This window comes from Protopterus annectens, chromosome 4.part1, assembly GCF_019279795.1.
Source record: "Protopterus annectens isolate FY-2018-M chromosome 4.part1, PAN1.0, whole genome shotgun sequence".
NCBI lineage: Eukaryota > Metazoa > Chordata > Ceratodontiformes > Protopteridae > Protopterus > Protopterus annectens.
The window spans coordinates 561997959-562014270 of NC_056734.1; the positions used below are offsets into that span (position 1 = coordinate 561997959).

The 16312-nt window shown below is 45.6% G+C and overlaps 1 protein-coding gene across 1 annotated transcript in view; it reads right to left on the reverse strand.

Moving 5' to 3' along the window:
* Positions 1-16312, reverse strand: part of LOC122801252 (eukaryotic translation initiation factor 4 gamma 1-like) — a 2968223-nt gene that overhangs the window by 617854 nt on the left and 2334057 nt on the right. The window lies entirely within an intron of this gene.

The following is a 16312-nucleotide window of genomic DNA, read 5'->3' on the forward strand; positions in this document are numbered from 1 at the left end:
TGGACCAAGTTTGCTTTGGAGGATCTCACTACTGCTCTTATTTGCTTGTTCAAGCTAAGAGGAGATTGTGTCCAATTGAGCACCTGCTCCATCTTGGTCCCAGACAGCAATTTTTTTTCCCTTTTGTTAGAGTTTATTTATTGCAGATGTCCACCAGACAGGTTTACTCTTCCCTGCGGAGGATCGATGCATCTATATAAATGCTCGTATAGTACTTTGGTATAGCTTTGGACACTGGTGCCAGCTCCTAGAGAGGGGGCGGGGGCTGTGAAACTGTTTATACCATCCCCCAGGAGGCTGTAATCAGCTCTGGAGAATTTTTTGTTTGACCCCTAGCTATGCTTCTTGGAGGACAGAGGAACATGCGAAGGGTCTGCCTATCGGGAATCCATTTGCTGAAGGGATTTGGCCCTACATTTAACAGTTTTAGTATTAAAAGTAACAAAACATACAGTTAAACATTTTCCTGTGGGCCTTAGAAAATGCTTAATCTTTGTTGGTACTCTTCTTCCCACAGGTAAACCAATTAATGTTCTTAAACATGAGCAAGGAACATTCATAATATGGAAGTGTCCCCAACAGATTACTTGTGAGGCTTAATGTTCTGGTAGTTCAAGCTGACTGTCACTAAGAAATGCATTGTGCAGCACTGTACTGCATGGCAAGGACAATATGAAGAGGGTGCCAATTGATACCCTCTTTATACCCAGACATCAGTCCACAGTGGATGTTCGAAGAATGGCGGATGGTGAAAGACTCTGACCACTCGCAGGCTTCAGGATGGCAGAAGTCCCAAGAATCAGAACTGCAACACTTTATATGAACAGAGATTTTACATCCTTGTGAAGGTTTTGGGATCTGGTGCATACCTATACTGCACTGATCTAGTTGCTGGAGCTCTAGACACTGCATCTTCAGCAACAAGAACTTTTCAAAAATGTTTAGCGACTTGTGTGACTTAGGAAGTCATGGAAAGTAAAGAAAATTTAATACTGTAAGAAGGTAACTCCATTACTATCTTACTCATTCATGATAAAGCTATATGTGCTCTTGACAACTGACGGTCCTGTAAGCTAGTGTGAAAGAAATTAAAACCTTCCCATACAGGTCATGCTCTGCAATTCTTGTCTGAGGGTACATCATTTAAGGCCAAAAGATGTTTAGAGTGCCTTTTGACAAGGTATTACACATGGGTCAGTTACCAAGAAATGTGTGCATCTACAGTACCTTGTATAGCCTCTATGGCTTTTTGGAAGCAGGGTAGAGACTATCAGGGGGAATTACAAGCACTATTAAATGCATCCTTTAATGCCCATATGACAGAAGGGATAGCCAAAGGCTTAGAGGTTTCCACCTATAACAGATCATATCTTTCCTGTGCAGACGCTCTTTTTGATCTCATTGGAAATGAAAGTTAAGCACTTACTGTAATGCTTAGAGCCATGTTGCAGTCTTCCACCTGTCGCAACATATGGGTGTTCTAGATCCATACTTACAGGCTGCCAACTAGACATTTGGCTCCAAGGCTCAGGCTCCTCCCCCCTCTCATCATTCAGTGCTGCCCTTACAGACCTCAGAGTTTGCCCCACAGGACACTGTTAGCCCTTAAGTATACAATACTTATGACTAAACAGAACACTAACCAGAAATATCAATCTAAAAGGATGGAAACTAAAAGCTCCAGGAGAGTTCTCTATGGTCTAGCAAGAGTGACAAACAATGGTACTGGACAGGAATGTACAGAGAAAGAATAAGACAACACTGATCTAGCATCATGGTATGTACATAACTTTTGTATCCAATAGTCTTATCCATCCACTTCAACAGATTGCACAGAGCCCCCAGCTCAGATAAACCTGAGGGGTACTAAGTAAGCATATTCCAGAGAACAATGGAACCAAAAGAAACTGTGGAAATAGACTGCATGTAGAGCTAGTAATGACAGCAAATGTTTCAACTGTAGACTATATAAGCCACTGCACAAATCATCAATAAGGTATGCTGCTAAAAGTGGCTGTAGAAGCAGCGCCTGCTCTTTTAGAATGTGCTTTTGTCTTAGAACAGGCTAATCCCTTGGATATGCAGGAATGCAATCAGATGGATAATTGACAGATGCAATGGATCCCAACATTGCCCTAGAAGAGGAAACATTTCATAAAGGCCTTTATATAGTACAATTTAAACAGCAGCTGACACTGAACATCCAAAAAGTGAGGGCATTCACCCTTATTGGAGAAATTTGGAGGCAAAAATTGGTAAATGAATAATCTGGTTCAAGGAAGTCTCAGAGGCCATCTTGGAAATGAAAGCTGTATTAGTTCTAAAGGAGAAACTGTCCTTATGAAAACAAATATAGCAGTTTGCACACACATGCAATTCTCCTAGCTAACAGCTACCAGATAGTGTTTTCTAAGACAAATTTTAAGTCAGAGGAGGCGGCAGGTTCAAATTACTATGATTCTGTAGTAACAGTGATGTCCTAAAGTGGAACGGGATCCCTCACTGGGGGTTGCAATAGAAGAGCACCTCTTGGGAAATGCTTTTGAAAGCCTGAGGGAAACAATGGGAGCATGGTGTTCTCCAACATGAAAGTCAGAAATGGCCACTAACTGGAATTTAATTGTAGAATAACTACCCCCCAACCTCCCAAGTGAGAGAGATCGATCTGCAAGAAAATTCCAATACAGAAGGCAAAGGTACAAAGAATGGATGAATTCCAAAGGTTTGGATTTATACAGTAAAACTCCATTAACATCTGTAGGTTCTCCTAGTGAAAGGCTCGTGAGAAGAACTGAGAACGTAAATAATCATGAATAACCCTGGAAACTAGCCAGGGATGCCTGGCTACTACTGAAGTGGAGAAACCAAGTGGTGAGACTGAAGAATTTGATGTCCAAGGTGAGGTTTGCCAGAGGGAAATGGGAGATCAAATTCAAAAGGTGATTTAAGACCCAGGGTGGGTACGCTAGGTGAGGCCACAGAAAGAGGAACCAAACCTGTGGACGCCAAAAGGACACTAAAGTCCTTTCTGCCTTGCACCAGACTGCTTTCAGCAGTTTTCTGACCAGGAGGGTTAAGTACAGAGATGTCCCAGGGTCCAGGTATAGACCAGAGTGCATCCTCAGGGACTCTAACTCCTGACGGATCAGGGAGAAGCTGCTGCTGTGCTCGGTATTGACTGGGGTTGCAAATATGCCACAGCAGGACTAGTCCCAGCAGCTCTAAAGCTTTTGCACCACAGACTGAAGGGGACCCCTTGTGAGGCAGGAGGATACACTTGCTCAGCTGGTCCGCTAGGAAACTGGACTTGCCAAGAATATGCATCATAATAGGAAAGTGCTGGGAAGACAATTCCCATTGACAAACCTTCATAGCTTCTAGACATAATGGGCAAGAAAGTACAGCTTTGTACCTACCATAAATGTAGATGTTAGAGTGTATACCCTGCTGCAGTCATCACACTTGGGTTATCCTGTCGTCAGGCGGTCCCGCAGTCGGCCTGAATTCCAAATTCTTGGTCCGGCATCGGTTGCTGTTGCTTCCTCCCTGACGTCAGTGCGCCAGGGGTATATAGGATGCATCAGACGCCATTTTCTTCAGTTTTTCTTGCCCCAGATGTCAGGTGCCCCCCCCAAATGGTGGTTAGTAAATAGTACCAATCAAAAAAGTTTTGCACAAAGAAAACATCCCTCCAGCTATAAGCAAATACACCGCAGAGGTAGTATCAGATGTAAAGGCATAGATAAGTTTTAGCTAGTTAGATCAGAGGGGATGGTGGGAGGGTAACCTGGACTGCAGCAGGGTATACACTCCAACATCTACATTTATGGTAGGTACAAAACTGTTCATTGTGTTACCCTGCTGCAGTCATCACACTTGGGTAGAATCCCAAAGCTAAGGATGGGAGGTGGAGTCATACAGGGTTAGAAGAGGCTAGAAGGCCCTGCAGAACTGCAGTGGCGAAGCCAGCTCTAGTCTTAAGAGAAGTGATAGTGTTTGGTGAAGGTGTGTACTGAACTCCAAGTTGCAGCTTCCAAAATATCCTTGGTTGGCACCCCCCCTGAGGAAGGCTGTAGATGTAGCTGCTGCCCTGGTGGAGTGAGGCCTTATTGCTAGCAGGAACTGGTTTTCCATGGTGGGTGTAGCAAAAACAAATGCAATGTCCTATCCATTTGGAAATGGTCTGTTTTGATATAGCCTTCCCTTGTGAAGCTGCAGCAAAGGATACAAACAGCTGGTCACATTTTCTGAAAACCTTAGTTTTATCCAAGTAGTAACATAGTTGCCTGTGAATGTCCAAGGAGTGCAGGAGTCTTTCTCCTTTGTTCTGTGGATTTGGAAAGAAGGTGGGTAAATGGATGGTTTGATTTAGAGCCACACTGGATACCACCTTAGGCATAAAGGAGGGGTTAGTTCATAGAGAAACTGTCTTGATGAAAAATGAGGAAAGGCTCTACTGCCATTAGTGCCTGAAGCTCTGAGACTCTTCTGGCTGAAGTTATTGCTAGCAGCAGGGCAGTCTTCCATGATATAAACTTTAAATCAGCTGAGAAAGCTGGTTCAAAAGGTGGTAGCGCAAGTTTTTCCAGTACAAAATTGAGGTCCCAGGTTGGTGTAGGTGCTCTCCTGGGAGGCCTAATGTTTTTGGTCCCTCTGAGAAACTACCTTAGAAGCGGATGTGAAGGGAGGATCCGTGTTGTATTGGGCTGAAATAGCCGAGGCGTGGATTTTTATAGATAAAAAATAAAGTCCTTTGCGTAACATCTCAGTTAAGTACTGTAGACTCTGAGGTATGTGTGGCGGAAGGGTATTTTGTCCTTTAGCTTGGTTCCAGGCGCAGAACTTTTTCCATTTGTCCGAGTAGGCCTTCCTGGTGCTGGGCCTCCTGGCTTCCAGAATAACATCCATAACAGCTTGAGGAAGAGGAGCTGGCTGGTTGCTTAGGTGATTTGCCATGCAGCCAAATTTAGGGTTTTGAGCTGGCTGTGGAGAATCTGACTGTCTTCTTGTGTGAGCAAATGAGTAATTTGTGGCAAAATCCAAGGTGGGCTCTGGATCATATTCCTTAGTAGTGGGTACCAGTGCTGGCGTGGCCAGTCTGGAGCTATGAGTATCATTCTGGGTCTCTCCATCCTGACTTTCAGCAGTACCTTTGTGAGAAGGGGCAATGGAGGGAAGACATATACTGTCAGGTTTTTCCAACTGAAAGAGTGCGTCCACTTTCCAAGCTTGATGGTGAAACGCCCTTGTACAAAATTTTGTTAGCTGATAGTTTTGGGGGCTGGCAAACAGGTCTATGTCTGGGTGCCCCCATTTTTGAGTTATCACTGCAAATACTTATGGATCCAATTTCCACTCGTGGGGATCCATGATGTTTCTGTTTAGGTTGTCTGCCAATGTGTTCTTTTTTCCTGGCAGGAATTGAGCTTGTAGCTGAACTTGGTAAGCTAGTGCTGTGTTCCACAAGGCCATTGCTTGCCTGCATAGAGGGTAAGAGTGTGTACCCCCCTTGTTTATGTACCAAATTACTGTGTTGTATGTCCTTATTGTAAGTTGTCCTGGATGTAAGAGGTCCTTGAAGGCTGTCAGGGCATTCTGTACAGCTAGCATTTCTTTTTGATTGATGTGCAGTTCCTTTGATCTGCAGTCCATGTGCCTTGACCGCACCGTCCTGCCATGTGTGCCCCCCAGGCATAGTCCGAAGCATCTGTTGTCAGTTTGCCTGGCTGGGGGCAAGGTGAAAGGCTGACCCTTGTTGAGGTGACATGCCTGTGACCACCATAGAAACTCTTGTTGAAGGCAGGGAATGAGAGATATCATTGTGTCCAAGCTGTGGCTGTGTTGAGTTCATACGCTTTTTAGGTACCACTGTAATTTCCTCATATGCAGCTTTGCAAATGGTATTAGTAGTATGCAAGATGCCATGAAGCCCAAAGCCTGCAGATTTTTTCTTGCAGGGAGTTGGGTCTTTGTTGCCATTGTTTTGAAGTATTGAGTCAGTTGCAGTTTGTCTGGCGTCAGGTAAGCCATCTGGGCCATTGTATTCAAGCTGGCACCCAGGAATGTCATTTTGTGAGGGTACTAGTTTTGATTTATTTTTGTTTACTGTGTACCCTAGGCAACTCAGAAGGTGTATTACAAAAGCCAGATGTTGTAGGAGGAGGTCCTTGCTTTCTGCTTGAATGAGGCAGTCGTCTAAGTATGGGTATATTTGAATTCCTCTGTCTGCAGTATGCAATTACTGGTGCCAGGCATTTTGTGAAGACCCTGGGAGCAGTGGATAAGCCAAAGGGCAGTGCAGAGAATTGGTAATGGGTTGAACATGCAATGAAACGGAGGTATCTTCTGCAATTTGGTCTGATAGGGACATGCAGGTATGCCTCCTTGAGGTCCAACGTTACTAGCTATGCTTTCTTGCCCAACATGGGAAGAAGCTGCTGTAGTGTTAGCATCTTGAATTTTGGTACTTGTAGGAAGGTGTTTAGAATTGAAAGGTCCAGAATGGGTCTCCAAGCATTGCCCTTTCTGGGGACTAGAAAGAGCCTCGAGTAAAAACCTTGGCCTTGCTGCCGTGTAGGTACCAACTGAATGGCTCTCATGTCCATGAGAGCTGTATTTGTTTTTGTGCCTCTGCCCATTGATTTTGTGGCAGGTCTGGCATTCCTTTTATTGTTGGCAAGGTGTTGAAATGGAATCTGTATTCCTTGTGAAATTATGTCTAGGACCCACTTGTCCTTTGTGATGATGCGCCAGTTGTCTGTAAAAAGTGCTAATTTTCCTCCCAAGGGAGCTGCCAAGAGAGTTTGGCTTGGCAGTATGAGATTTAAGTCATTGTGTTTGCCTTCTAGTAGCTTGGGGCCTGTCTTCTCCTCCCTTTTGTGTTGCAGTGCCCCATTGTCGAGGTTTGTAATAGGCTTGTGCTTGTCCTCTGCCTCTTGGGCGTCTGTATTTACCCCTCTATGGCCTGTCAGTAGCTGGAAAGGACCAGTTTTTTGTTGGCCAATTTCTGCTGAAGCGAGCGAGCTGAACCTGCAAGAAATCTTTGACCGTCTGCATAGATTTTGCCTTATCCTCCATTTTCTTTAAGACGACTTCTGCTTTAACCCCAAATAGGACATACTGCTGTAAGGGAGCATCTAGTAACTTTGCTTTAACATGATCAGGCAGAGTTTGTTCCTTTAACCAAGCATGCCTACGTATGACAGACCCAGTAACAGCTGCTCTACAGGAAGCTTCCAAGGAATCAAACAAATCCACATTGTAAAGTATGTTTGCCCACCTGTTCAGCTGTATGCAACAGATCCTGTATTTCCTTCAATTCAGACTGTAGAGGGTGTGTGCTCATCTTTTGTTTTGAGACATTAGAAATTGCTGGTATTTAAGCATGTGGAATTGACAATTTAGTGCTCTCATAGCTAGAGTGGCTGAGGTGTAAACCTTCTTACCCCACCTGTCCAGTGCTTTGGAGTCCCTTTCAGAGGGCACCGGATGTTTTGCCATAGAAGCCTTGGCCCCTTTGGGATCCTGGGAGATGGACTCTGGGTCAGCAACAGTTGTAAAGGAATTTGTGGGAGTCAGGCACTCTGCAATATCTATCTGGTTTGGCTGGGGCAGGAGGCGGTGAATCTGGATTTAACCTAGATTCTAAGTAAACATCATCCACAATGTCTAAAACTGGGGGGATAGCAAGTGGTCTGTGCTGGGGGAGTAAAAGAAACTCTGAGCCTTTTCTTTGAGTCTGAGTAGTCCTGACCCTCCCAGTGGAAATGTTCCCTCATGGTATGTAAGGTTTCCCCAAAGGAATAGTCTTCAGGGGGAGAAGCTGAGGGAATGGAATCCTCAGCATCAGAATCTTCATAAGGGGGGAAGGAGTAATCTTGCTCCTCAGAGGAGCCTGAGGAAATAGATACTTGATCAGAGGAGGCATAATCTTCCTCTTGTCTAGGCCTTTTGTCGGGTGGGGGTTGGGAACCCCTGATAAAAGAAATCAAGTCTTCAGCCATTTTAAGCATCTGCTTCTTAGGCATGGGGCCTTGAGCTGAAGACTGAAGTGCAATCTTTTTTGGTTTAAGAGGGGTCTTAAGCTTGGGATACTGTTTTATGGTGAGCGTCGTCGGTCTGAAGACGCCTTCAGAAACCGAAGGTGTTTCTGCAGCACCAGCTTCTTGTTCTGCAATGTCATCGGTAGGGCCTAAAGGAAATGGCTGCGTCAGCCTAGTACTTGCCGCCAGAGGATCCTAAGCGGTCTGGGGTTCCAATTCTGCGGTAGCCAGGGGCTGTGTAGGCGCCTCACTGAAAACCGGTGAACTGGCAACCGGCCCAACCAAGGCCTCGGTGTCTGGCTTGGATCTAAACTGCCTGTCCTTATCTTTGCGTTTTTTGCGCACGCCGGTAGTCGGTTGCTCCGACGGCATAGTGTAATTAAATTTTCTAACAAAGTAGTGTCGTGCGAAATCAAATAGTCGTTTTACAGTTCGCTTATTGAACCTAGCACAAAAGCGACAGCCAGTGACGTTATGGTCTGGGCCTAGGCAAGGTATACAATAAGAATGAAAATCCTTATGAGGTATTTGCTTCCCACAAGAAATACAATTATTAACTTTTCCTGACATCGGTCCGAGGCAAGAAAAGTTTCCCCAACGGGGTACTTAGCTTTATTGAAGACTTCGGATCTGAAATTCGACTTCGAAAATCTCAGGAGTCGGCCGACTGGCACTTGCGAACTGCTTCTGCTTCGGGCACCGCACGGCAAGAAAGACTGAAGAAAATGGCGTCGGATGCATCCTATATACCCCTGGCGCACTGACGTCCGGGAGGAAGCGACAGCAACTGACGCCAGACCAAGATTTTGGAATTCAGGCAGACTGCGGGACCGCTTGACGACAGGATAACCCAAGCGTGATGACTGCAGCAGGGTAACACGAACATCAGGTTCCACCTCATTTACTGATGTACCAGACAACAGACAATGTGGAGTTGTGCCTCACTCACACCTGTGGTGAGGCAATCTATAAGGGTTGTGAAAGCAAGGACTGTCTGGATCTACAAGACAATGAAGGTTGACCTCTGTCTGGGACCAGGTAACTTGGACTGTCCTTCCTTCAAAATGCCACCAACCCAACTCTAGAGAATCGTCCATAGTGGACCTTAAGGGGGAACACAGACACCCTAAGAAAGTTAGAGAAGTTGGCCACTATATGTGCTGCCTGCAGATCTTGGGGAGTTCCTGTAGTGCACTGGTTAATGCATCATAAACCATTGGACAGAGTCCTCTGGAGTGCTGTCATGTAAAACCTTGCATGTGGGACAAGAGTGACAGCAGCTGCCATGGACCCTAAAAGGCAGAGAATTAGGTGAAATCTGATGATGCAAAACCTGTAAAGCATGAAAACAAGAAGTTATGTACTCATTATAACGTTCGATGTATGTAGTCCATCTCGCATCACATTCTTACCCGTGGGTTCAGAGCCGAACCTCTGCTCCGACTCGGCCATACTCTAGCTCGAAGTCTTCAACTTGCTCGTGGCTAAAAGGTATCCCATGCTGCAATGTGCCTATTCTCCAGATTTTGTTTGCTGTGAGCTCACATCCACACACAAACACGTTGAGAGGAAGAACCATCAACATATCAAGAAGGAGTGCTGAAACCAGAGACTCTACCCTCTAGGTCCTCCAGGAGGGGGTAGGTGGGTGGGTTAGTAAGAATGTGAGGTGAGATGGACTACATACATCGAACGTTATGGTGAGTACATAACTTCTTGATGTTATGTAGTCCAATCTCACCTACATTCTTACCCGTGGGACAGCGTCCCTAGCACCTAGACCTTGGGCGGCTCACTGGAAAATACTCCTGAGCTTTGTGGAACCAAATGAGGATCTGCCCCTTGACACCAGATCCAATTTATAAATGACTAATAAAGGTGCGAGGAGATGCCCAAGGAGCTGCAGCACAAATATCATCCATAGACATCCTAGCCTGAAAGGCAGTAGAAGTAGACACTGAACGCGTAGAGTGAGCCTTTACCTTGAAGGGTAATTCCTTACAATTTGAAGAATAGATGAAGGAAATGCAGCTAGAAATCCATCTGGACAGAGTTACTTTGGAAAGTGAAGCCCCTAGTCTGTTTTCCGAAAAGGAGACACAAAGTTGGTCAGATTTTCTAAAATCTTTTGTTCTATGTAAATAGAAACATAATTGTCTGTGGACATCCAGCTGATGAAACTTAAACTCTGCCTTGTTAGAGAATTCAGGGAAAAACACAGGCAACTCAAACTGGTTGAGGTTGACAATGAAGCAACCTTAGGCATAAAGGAAGGATTAGGTCTTTGCGAAACCCTATCCTTGTGAAATATCAAGTAAGGGGGCCGGACTGATAAAGCTTGGAGTTCAGAGATCCCGCCTAGCCGAAGTGATGGCTATCAAAGAGAGTCTTCGAAGACAAATATTTTAGGTCACAGGTTGCCGTGGGCTCAAAAGGAGGTGAGGTAAGCTGCTGTAGCACAAAATTAAGGTCCCATGGCATAACAGGATCAAAGATCGGAGGTCGAAGTAGCATAGTCCCTTTGAGAAAGGACTACAAAGTCTATGCGCCATTAGATTGGGTTCATCAGCAACATGAAAAGTAGAAATGGCTGCCAACTGTACTTTAATAGTTACCACGCAGATCCCTGACTAAACAGTTGAGGTAGAAACTCTAAAATAGATGAGATGGGAGCTGTATAGGGAACAATCAGTCTTTCATGAGCCCAAATGGAAAATCTCTTCCACTTACTGGAATAAATCTTTCTAGTAGAAGGCTTGTGGTAGGAAGACAGAATATGAACCACCTCAGGTGGAAAACCATGAAGCCTGATTAGGGACGGAATTGGAGCAGCCATGCGGTCAACCTGGGGGTTTGGATGGAGGGGTGGAACTGCCCTGACATACGAGTCAACAGATCCGGCTCTGGGTCCAGAATCCATGGCTTGTCCATTAGATAAGGGTGAAGAAAAGGAAACCAGATCTAACAAGGCCAGTGTGGAGCAATCAGTATTTTGCTTCCCAAAGACTGTGCTTTCTGAATAACCTTCGTTATCAGAGGAATTGGAGTAAGGCATGGAGAAGACAGGAGGGCCAATCGTGAACTAGAGCGTCCCTGGGTGTTTTCCCTTCTGGGGGAATAAAGGTGAAGTTAGCTGCTGCATTTGGCATTGAGAGGACTGGCAAATAGATTGCAGCAAGGCTGACCCCATCTGCGGAAAATCCGTTCCGCCACCTGTTCGTTCAGGGACAACTCGTGAGGCATCAGAATAGCCCTGCTCAGTCTGTCGGCAAACACGTTGGACTTCCCCGGAATGTGCATTGCCACTAGAAAGCACTGGGAAGATACTGCCCACTGCCACACTCGAAGAGCCTCTCTGCAAAGGGGATACGACCTGGTTCCTCCCTGTTTGTTCAGGTACCAGACCACAGACATGTTGTCCGAGTGGATTGCAATTGTCCGAAGAGGAAGAAAGCTGTGAAGTGCTTGCAACGCTAACAGCACCGCTCTCATCTCTAAGACATGGATATGCAAATGGATCTTGCGTTCCTGCCACGTGCCTTGGACAGCCCTGCAGAGATAATGCCCACCCCCCCATATGGGAGGCATCCGTGGTCACAGTGGCAATCTGAGAAGGAAGAACTAAAGGCATACCCGTGTTGAGATTGCTGGTCTGAAGCCACCAGCGCAGATCCCACTTGCACCTGTCCTATTACATTAAGATGGGAGAGAGGAAGGTGCTGAAGAGACCATTGGGCAAAAAGTAGCCACTGAAGAATCCTCATGTGAAGTGTTGCAAGAGGGACTAGCATAATCGTGACAGCTATGGTACCTAACAGCTGGAGGACCACTTTTGCCTCGACCCTCTTCAGTGGTAGTAGTGCATAGACTTGTAGCTGTAAAACCAGAATTCACTTCTGGCAGGAAAATCTTCATGAGTACTGTGTCTAATTCGGCACCGATAAAGGTGACACGCTGCGAGGTCAACAATACAGACTTTTCCCAATTCAACGCGATTCCCAGACTTTGGCACAGTGCAATAATGGCATCCCTGGTCTGTAGTAGTAGATGCCTGGTGGTGGCAGACAGGAGCCAGTCATCCAGGTATGGAAACACTTGGAATCCCATAAGTCTCAAGTGAGCAGTTACCAATGCCATGCATTTGGTGAACACCCTGGGGGGCTGTGATGAGGCAGGGCAGGGCGCAAAACTGAAAATGACTGGCTCCCAGCCAGAAGCGTAGGTGACTTCTGGATGCCCTGTCCATTTTTATATGGTAGCAAGCATCCTTGAGGTCGATGGAGCACATCCACACATCTTTCCCTAATAACGGGAGAATTGACTAACGTGACCATGCGGAACTTGGACTTCTCTACATGAAGGTTCAAATGGCTGAGATCCAAAATGGGTCTCTGGTCCCCTGTTCTTTTCGTCACCAAAAAGAATCTGAAGTACCTATTCCTACTTGGTCTGAGGGGACAGCAACAGCAAGTTAACAGCAACTTTTGAACTTCTAAGGTTGCAGAATCCCTTCGACTGGGTGGAACGTCTGGGATTCTTTTGTTTGGAGGAGGAGATGAAAAGAAAGGGAATGTGATAACCTCTGGAGATCATCTCTAATATCCACTCGTCTTTGGTGATGTCTCACCAGGCTTCCGGGTATAGAGAAATGTGACCCCCGACTGGCTCTAGAGTTGGGCCTCCTCTCAGGAGCGCTGGTAGGGGGAGCTACGAAAGGAATCGCGGGCTTCCTCTGCCTCTAGGGTGGCGTCTACCTGAATTTCCACCCCCTCCCCCTCTGCCTCTGGAGGGGGAATCACTGTGTGTGGTGAAAAAACCTCTGCGATTTTCTGAACCATATTTTCCCACCTTTCTGGCCCTTGGGATAAGATCTAGAAGGCATGGAAAAACGGACTCCCAGGGCAGACAGGGTTTTTCCTTCCTGCTCGCACCTAGTGAGAGTATCCTTCACCTTGGTTCCAAATAAGGATGAACCATCAAAGGGCACGTTGGTGAAGGTAGACTTGAAGGCCTCCGCGAAGTTGCACAGGTGCATCCAGGAGTGATTCCTAAGAAACTCCGCAACCCGCAGCCCTGCTCGCTCCATCAGCTGCGTACGAGATCAGCCTCATGAAGGAGTTAGCAACAGAATTTAGGGGAGACATCTGTGCACTGACTTTGAGCCACATCTACCACATCTGCAGAGCCAGTCGTCTAAATGTAGGAATGCCTGGAACCCTTGTAACCAGAGCTCACTGCTATGCATTTGAACACCAGTGTTGGGTGGGAGTGGGGTGGGATCGTGGTGAGACCAAATGGCAGTGCTTTCAACGGGAAAAGGCTGGTTCCCGGTCATTAAATGTAGGAACCTGCTGGACTGTGAGGGTATCAAAATGTGATGGCATGCATCTTCGACATCCATTAAGTACACCACAGTCATGCATCAGGAGAGGCAGTACGGACTATACTGCAGCCATTTGGAAAGACATCTACTTAAATTGGTTGAGATGGCTTAGGTCTAAGATTAAGGGTACTCAAAAGAGCCATGCATGGTTCAGCATTTGTACATTCATGCACGGAAGCAGGCAATTGCTGCAAACCAAATCCAGCAAAAAAAAAAAAAAAAAAAAAAAAAAAAAGCTCAGAAACCCATCAGGTAAGATGCCAGTACAAAATAGCAATGCTTTAATCCAGAATATCTGGAACGTTACCCTGTAGAGAATCTCCCAACTCCTTTAGGAGATCTCTTTGGAGCTGTGTAAAATGCGATAAGTAGTTCAGCGACTGCAGTGTAAAGGCCGCTGAAGAGAACACACGCTTCCCATACCTGTCCATAGCCCTTGACTCCTTGTTAGGGGGATGGACGGTAGATGAAGTTTCTTGGTGGCTGCTGCCACCACCAAGGCATCTACTGGAGCGCCTTTTGTAAGAAATTCTCTATTAGGGGGAGCGGACAAAAACTTGTTGGGTCTCCTGGGGACCGGTTCCACAGTGTCTGGAGTTTCCCACACCTTTCGACAAACAAGGTCCAGAAGCTCATCAATAACTTTCTCCTGTGGCTCCAAGGAGACTGACTGAGCCGAAGAGCGCTTCTTGGATGACTTTATTCAACTTTTTATCTGATTTGGAAGGAGAGGACTTGGAACTGAAGGGTCTCTAAATCATCTTCAAAGGTGGTTTCAGCAATCCTCAAAATCAGCTTGTTCTTCCTCTCTTGCAGCACACGGGGGCTGAAAGCGTGACAGAACCAGCAGGATTCCTGTAAATGAAGAGCCCCCAAACAATACACACATACAGAATGCCCATCTGTCAAAGACATTTTGTTGTTACACTTAACACACTTTTTGAAAACCAAAGGCCTGTGCTCTTTAGACTCCTTGGACATGTTGAGACAAGAACACACACACACAGGAGAAAAACAGTAGGGGCACCTTCACCACAGAAAACAAGAAGCGCGGGAAACTAAAGCCTCTAACAAACGGCCTAGAGACCGCGAGGTAACCACAAGGACGACTAGGTCCTCTCAGTTAAACGGGCCTAGCCCAGTAAAAACCAACAGGGGAACAACCAACAGTCACACCACAAGAATAACGCTGCCATGGGGGATTAAGCTGGTAAACAAAAACCAGGGGAGGACTAGGTCCTCTAACTGAAACGGGCCTAGCCCATAAACACCAGGTAAAACGGGATACCAGAAAAGTTCACTAAACTGCTAAAAGTAAAAACACACACACTAGCTATTAAAATAGCTTTTGGAGCCACTAAATTGAACAAATAGTAGAAAATTTGTATTTAGCAACGGCCAAGAGCGAGACCACGTCCGAGCTGTATGAGCAGCAAACGAGATCTGGGGAATAGGTGCATTGCAGCTTGGGATACCTCTTAGCCACGAGCCAATTGAAGACTTCGAGCTAGAGTATGGCCGAGTCGGAGCTGAGGTTCGGGTCCGAACTCACGGGTAAGAATGTAGGCAAGATTGGACTACATAACATCAGATATTTACCCTTTGTTGTCCGGGTTTGTTCCACTAGGCTAAGGACCTCTTTCAGAAGACTTGATGTGGTATTTATACTGCTAGGTGAAATTTGGTCAGGACCTCTTAATTTTTCCTACCCTTTTTGACTGGTACTGTGTGAATTTCTACAGGCATCTAGGCTACAACCAAATCAAGCAGATAGGACCTCAATCTAACATCTCATTCAATGGATGGAACACTCTAGTGCAGCAACCCCTTATGCAGTGCAGCACCCCCTTATGCTGCACTGTAGTATCAGCAATCCATCTACCTGATGTTGGAATAGAACACACAGCCTTTTGCAGTAAAGCTGTGTGCTGCCTGATCTGCTGCCGATGCTCTGGACAGATGTAGCAAGGCTATCTGGGTGGTAATGTCCAGGTGGCAACCCATGAATTGTGGGCTCAAAACCAGTTCCAGTTTGATTTTTCAAAGTTTATTGTAAATCCCAAAGAACAGCACATGAAATTAGTCTCTTGCTTGAATCAGTGAATCTCTTGAGAAGGCTGTGATGAGCCAGTCATCTAAATGTAGGAACGCCTGGAACCCTTTTAACCAGAGCTCACTGCTATGCATTTGAACACCAGTGGGGGGTGAGTGGGGTGGGATCGTGGTGAGATCAAATGGCAGTGCTTTCAACGGGAAAGGGCTGGTTTCCAGTCATTAAATGTAGGAACTTGCTGAACTGTCAGGGTATCAAAATGTGATGGCATGCATCTTAGACGTCCATTAAGTACACCACAGTCATGCATCAGGAGAGGCAGTATGGACTGTACTGCAGCCATTTGGAAAGACATCTACTTGACAAATTGGTTGAGATGGCTTAGGACCAAGATTAAGGGTACTCAAAAGAGCCATGCATGGTTCAGCACTTGTACATTCATGCACAGAAGCAGGCAATTGTGGCAAACCAAATCCAGCAAAAAAAAAAAAAAAAAAAAAAAAAAAAAACGCTCAGAAACCCATCAGGTAAGATGCCAGTACAAAATAGCAATGCTTTAATCCAGAAGTTCAAAAAAGACTGTGTTGATGCCAGTGCGTTGTCAGCAGCAAACCTAACAAAAAATGTGTAACTATTAATAAGATATAGTCAGATACAAGGGTGAAATAATTCCCCAATGTAATAATCCACTTCTATTTTTTTATTGGAAAAGAAAGAATTTAATGCAATGTTGGCCAGCTCCTCAGATGCGACAGCCAATCAATAAATGAGCTTTATGTTTTTAGCATGTTTGTAAACTTCAAGTAATTTTAATTTTTAATGCCTCAAATGTTC